Genomic DNA, 6315 nt, shown 5'->3' with positions numbered 1-6315 from the left:
GAAGACCGATGGGGGCCATTAAGACTTGAGCCTAATTCTGGCTCCGACATGGAGTCTCCCTCTGGCCTTGGGCAAGTTCCTTAAATCTTTTTATTGCCTCTAATGAAGAGTCCAGGCTGTTTCTCAGAGACAGGCTGAAAATTGTTGAAAATGCTAATTATTGAAAATATCTTCATAGCTACATCCGTTGGCAAATTCCACACTCCTTTTTGCAAGGTCCAGGGTCAGATACCCTAGTTTCCTTCTGCCTTAGTGCCTTCAGATAGCTGGCCTATTTTTTTTTTTTTTTTTTTATAGAACATCAAAAATAGGCATTCATTATTTGGAGTTATTAAAAATAAAAACACACTCCTGAGCAAATGGGGTAGAATGTAGTTATCAAAGCCAAGGTCTGCTGCTAATAAAAGTGTGTGTGTGTGTATATGTGTGCACGCACGTGCACCCCTGCTGTGGGCCATGTCTATGTTATGTAACAACTGATCTTTGATCCCTGAGCGTTATCTGGTGAGTAGCCAGTTGGAATTGGGATTCACATGGCTTGGGAGCTGCTAGTAGCCTTGCTCGGAACCGGATAATTTTATGGAGATTCAATCCTGCTTGATAAACACTCTCTCTCCCTGGTCTATCCAACACCAGCCCAGCTGGTTTTTGGGTCCAGTGATGTTGCTTACTGCGTCTTCCTAGAGAAAGAGTTCCCAATGATTAGTGTGGAGCCGGCTGCTGAGCTGGCAGCCGGTCCCAGGCTTGCAGGAAGTGTTCTGGGTTCTCCTGAGGACATTTGTACATCTAAGCAGGGGTTTCCAGGCTTGCTCTGTTGAGAAGCTTTAATGCCCTATGTAGCTGCCTGAGTTTCTTCGGAGGGAGTGTGTATGCTTCCCCACGTGGGATGGGGAGCCCAGTTTCCTTCCCTTCAAGGCAAGCTCCTTGTTAGCTGACCCAGGGCCCGTTGTTGCCAGTGCACAGGGCCTAGGGGCCTGTTACAGCATTGGCTTCTTGGCTTCAGTCTAGAATGGCTCGTTTTTGGCTGTTGGGTGAGTCAAAAATGATATTTCTATCACATCACTTAAGTCAACCAATCTAGGCTGCTGTAAGCAAGATGCAAACGATTTTGGGCCACCTCATAGTCTAGGAGGTGTGTGCTGCATTTTTGGGCAGCTCTGCCCCCTCCCAGCCCCTGCCCCCCGCCCCCCTCCCTACTCAGGAACCCATAGTCCTTCTATCTTGTAGCTCTGCCATCCCAAGTCCTTGAGGTCATTTCCATGGTTGAAGCTGGGTTACCACAAAACCAAGTCCAGATATTAGATTGGAGAAGAGAGCAGGGAAGTGCACTCCGGTTCCAATGGTGCACATTATCACTTCCACTTCATTCTGCCAGAGTGAACTCAGTGACAACACTACCCCTTGCTACAGTGTAAGGAACGCAGTCCCTACCTGGGCAACCACACACCGAGCCATTACTCTGTTATTGTGGAAGAGGAGGACAGACACTATATTGCATTGTAATAAATCTTAGCCATGACTACAACTATATGCAAGTCCTCCTAGCCAGTCTCTGAACGTAGGGGTGGCCTTGGGGACAACCATCACATGCTCCCACCAGTAGTGAGAGTTCCCACAACCCCGTGACTTTGCCCCAGGTTTGATAGCTTTTATGGACTGAATGTTTGTGCCCCCTGAAATTCATGTATTGAAATCTAGTCTCCAATGTGATGGTATTAGGAGGTGGGGGTCTTTGGGAAGTAATTAGGTCATGAGGGTAGAGCCCTTATCCATGGGCTGAGTGCCTTTATAAGAGGCTAGAAAGCTAGATTGCTCTCCTTCTGCATGTGAGGATACAACAAAAATCAGCAATGTGCAACCCAGAAAAGGGCTCTCACCAGAGCCTGACCATGTTGGTGCCCTGACTTCCAGCCTCTAGAACTATGAGAAGTACATCTCTGTTGGTCATAAGCCACCCAGTCTATGGTACTTATAGCAGCCCAAGCTGACTTAAGACAGTATTATTTGACAGTATTATTGACAGTATTATTTGATAGGTGCTAAGTAGTATCCTATTATTTGGATTTCCATTTCCTTGATTACTAGTGAGACTGAGCATCTTTTCATATGTTTAGTGACATATGAGTTTCCTCTTCTGTGAAGTGCCTATTTATATTCCTTGCTCATTGTTCTCTAGGGCTGTTTGTCTTCTCTTTTTGAATCTTAATAGTTCTTAATATCTGGATACTAGGGGGGAGGAGAATGATTAAAAACAGGGAGATAAGAAAATGAAGGCCTTTTAGGGATTTGGTTTGGCAGGATTATACATATATAATGGGGACTGACAAGGATTAAAACTGGAAGGGTAAATTGGGGACAAATGAAAGTCTGTTAATGCCAAGTTGAGGGTTTTGTACCTTATTCTGAGATTTATGAGAATCACTGGAAACTTGAGTAGGTGCATGATCTTTTTGGGAAGACTTCTCTATTCCCTCCTACTTCCTGCTTGTCAGGATTGAGTGGGCTTCCTCTGGGCTCCTATAGGTCATTCATTTATATTCTCTCTCTCTCTCCTTCTCTTTTCCTCTTCCTTCTATCTCAGTCTGTTCAGACTGCCACAATAGAATACTGTAGCCTGGGTAGCTTATAAACAGCAGAAATTTCTTTCTCACAGTTTTGGAGGCTAGAAGTCTAAGATCAAGATGCTGGAAGATTGGGCATCTGATGAAGATCCACTTCCTGATTCACAGATGGCTGTTTTTTCCCTGTAACTGTGTATGACAGAATGGCTGGGGAGCTCTCTAGGATGGGACTAATCCCATTCACAAGGGTTCTACCTTCATGACCTAAGGACCCCCTAAAGGCCCCACCACCTCCAAGTACCAGCACATTGGGGGTTAGATTTCACCACATGAATTTTGAGGGGACATAAACATTTGGTCTATAGCACTCTTCCTACTGCATTGACCTGATCTGTTTCTGGGACAGCTTCCCAACCGGAGTGATGTTAGAGCTTTATTCTTGTTTCATCGTAATTAGCACAGTGCCTATTTCAAAACAGCTGCTCAGTAATGATTACTGAACAGAATTCAAGAGCTTAATTTTGGGAAGCAGAGTATGGTATCAATGGATGGGAGAAAAGACAGATCAGCCCAGTTAGAAGCTGGAACATCACCCAGGCAAAAAGCAGTAAAGGTAGTGGAGAAAGGGAAATGATAAAAGCAAAATAAGAGGGACCACTGAGAATGACCTAGTGATGCTGGAAGCTGGAAGGAGGAGGAGGAGATCAAGGAGGAGGGTGACCCTGAGATGTTGAGCCTTAGGGGGAGAAGAGTTCAGAATCTCAGAGATGGATGATAATTAAAAATTTTAAAAATGTACAAAGTTGCTTATAATGGCTTAGCATTCTGTAAATTTCAAGGCTTATGTCTTTATAGTGGTAAATACCACTGGTTACTCCAAAAAAGGGAAACTCTGTCCAAATAGAGGACTAAAAATAAATGCAGACTTCCTAGTTCTTCCCTGACATTTTTGCCCAAGAGCCCATATTTAAACATTAATCAATCTACTGACTGTGCTACTTTGTTTCTATAGAGTTTCTTGGTTAGCTGAGGGAAGGAACATGGATATTTGGAGCTGGGCCCTTAGGCGCTGCTTTAGGCCAAGAATTGATGCTTCCGCCCATAAGATATCCTGTTGCATGAGACCTGGTGGATGTGAAGCAGGCAAAAAGCCAAGCTCGGTGACACCTTCCTGTAGGCTGGTTGCTGTCGGTTGTTATTGATAAGGATCATCTTCTGTTTTGGAGCCATCAATCAAGATTGGAGATCTAAAATGATAGCTTCTGAGCTTGAAAATCGTCCTCATTCTCCATCCTAAGAATTATCCTTGCTCATTTGGAGTGAAAGTCCCCACTGTATAACGGGAAAGGCAACAAGTGGTTTGGGAGTCCCTAAAAGGCACCCGGAGCTGCTTTTGCTGTCCCTCTAATACTAACTCTGCTTACTCACTGAACAGGGTGGGCACAGTATGGCCTGTGAGCCAAATCCAGCCTCACCCATTCCATTAAATGCTGTCCACAGCTGCTTCCGTGCTACAGTGGCCAAATTGAGTGTTTCAACCAGAGACTCTCTGACCTGCAAAGCTGAAAATGTTTGATATTTTTTGGAAAGTGGGCTGACCCCTGTGTGAGGATGTTAACACCATGAAGACAGAGGCTATGTCTTCTTTTCTGCTTAATTCCCAGAAAAATGGAACACTGGAATTTTTTCTGTTCCTCTTCTTCTGCCTTCAGTTTCTTTCCTCTTCTCTCTTACTCCTTTGCTTCTCTGGCAGCAGTCAGTATCGTTCAAGACCAAAGAGACTGCCAAGCTATGGTGGAAAACGAAACTAGCAGCACTGCCGCACCGCGGGCCGGAATGCTGTCTGACCAGGTGCTACCCATGCTGTGCTTTGTAGATGAAATGTGCTTCCTGAAACTCACCATGACCGAAGACTATGGGATTTGGTAATAGTAAGCTGTGGTTCCTTGTGAAAGTTACGAATGTACAAGATCAAGAGGATGACTAGTTTAGGCCAAGTCCCACAAGACATATACATCTGAAGCTTAATTATCAGGCACCTGCCCAGAAAGCTGAGTATATCATGGTGAGCTTTGGGAAAGGCTCTGAGGAGAGTACCTTTTGGGAGTTCTCATGTAATATATGTCTCAATTCTTTAAGAATATAAATTAAGTTATGACCCAGCAGTAGCACTGCTAGGAATTTACCCAAGGGATACAGGAGTACTGATGCATAGGGGCACTTGTACCCCAATGTTTATAGCAGCACTCTCAACAATAGCCAAATTATGGAAAGAGCCTAAATGTCCATCAACTGATGAATGGATAAAGAAATTGTGGTTTATATACACAATGGAGTACTACGTGGCAATGAGAAAGAATGAAATATGGCCCTTTGTAGCAACGTGGATGGAACTGGAGAGTGTGATGCTAAGTGAAGTAAGCCATACAGAGAAAGACAGATACCATATGTTTTCACTCTTATGTGGATCCTGAGAAACTTAACAGGAACCCATGGGGGAGGGGAAGGAAAAAAAAAAAAGAGGTTAGAGTGGGAGAGAGCCAAAGCATAAGAGACTGTTAAAAACTGAGAACAAACTGAGGGTTGATGGGGGGGTGGGAGGGAGGGGAGGGTGGGTGATGGGTATTGAGGAGGACACCTTTTGGGATGAGCACTGGGTGCTGTATGGAAACCAATTTGACAATAAATTTCATATATTGAAAAAAAAAGAATATAAATTAAGCTAGCAAACTGCTCCATAATGACCTTCATGATGACAGAAGTTCAAATTCTGACTTCTTGGTTTCCACGGAGCTCCATGTTGGACTACGTTGATGCAGAGCCAACTGCCCCATGGCTCACCTCCCTCTCCTGCTTTCCCAAGGGGCCTCACGTGCCACGTGTAGACATGAGTCTGCATGATTGAAGACCACCTTTAATCCAGGAAAGAGGCCCATGCAGGCCCTACAAGCAGACTTTAGAACATTTGGGAAGGGAATTCCAGAGTTCTGGGCCTGATGCCTCCTTGGACACGGGCGTGAAATAACTGGAGGAAGACCAGAGTGGGACTCGCAGGGAAGGCTGCATGGCCAGCCAAGTAATTTAATCTTTTTGGGAAATGGTTTCCTTTTCCAATAAAATGGTGCAAAACAAAACAGTTCGTTAAGGCCTTAGTTTTTGAACACTGAGGTATTTTGTAGTTCCACAAGGCTGTTCTATGAATCTGAAACTTCTAGCACCTAAGTTTTTCTTAACTTGACAACCACCTTGGACAATATGTGGTAGCAATTCTGCCCTGTAAACATCAGGAGTCACAAATGATTAATCTTGGGATCTGCTTGAGGCACTGAATTATCATATTGAGGAAACCAAGCCCCACATAGCTTGGGCTTAGTGGTCTAAGTCTTTCTGGTGCTTGAAACAGCTGTCCCACCAAGGTCATGCTGCCGTATTTCTAGGGATAATCTTTCTTTCTCCATAAACTTTGCAGGACTGGTGTTACAGAACTGCGTCCTTGTTGGCCCCGGGGCAAGTACCCAAGGTGTCACAGGGTATCTTTCTTCCAAGCCCAAAGCTTGTTGTCTGCCTCACTTTCCCTTTACTGTCTCTTTAGGAGAGCATAATAGCAGGCAAAAGTAAAGTTTTCTAGGAGTTTTGTTTTGTTTTACTCAGAGTAAAAGATTCTTTTTTGATTCTCCATTATTCCAAAATCTTCAGCTCCCCCAGAGAACTGGAACCCGAGAAGATCTGGCAACAAGTCACATTCCTGGAATAT

This window comes from Panthera pardus, unplaced genomic scaffold (genome assembly GCF_024362965.1).
Source record: "Panthera pardus isolate Hobbes unplaced genomic scaffold, ASM2436296v1 HiC_scaffold_11, whole genome shotgun sequence".
Lineage (NCBI taxonomy): Eukaryota > Metazoa > Chordata > Mammalia > Carnivora > Felidae > Panthera > Panthera pardus.
Note: the sequence above shows the minus strand (reverse complement) of the source record.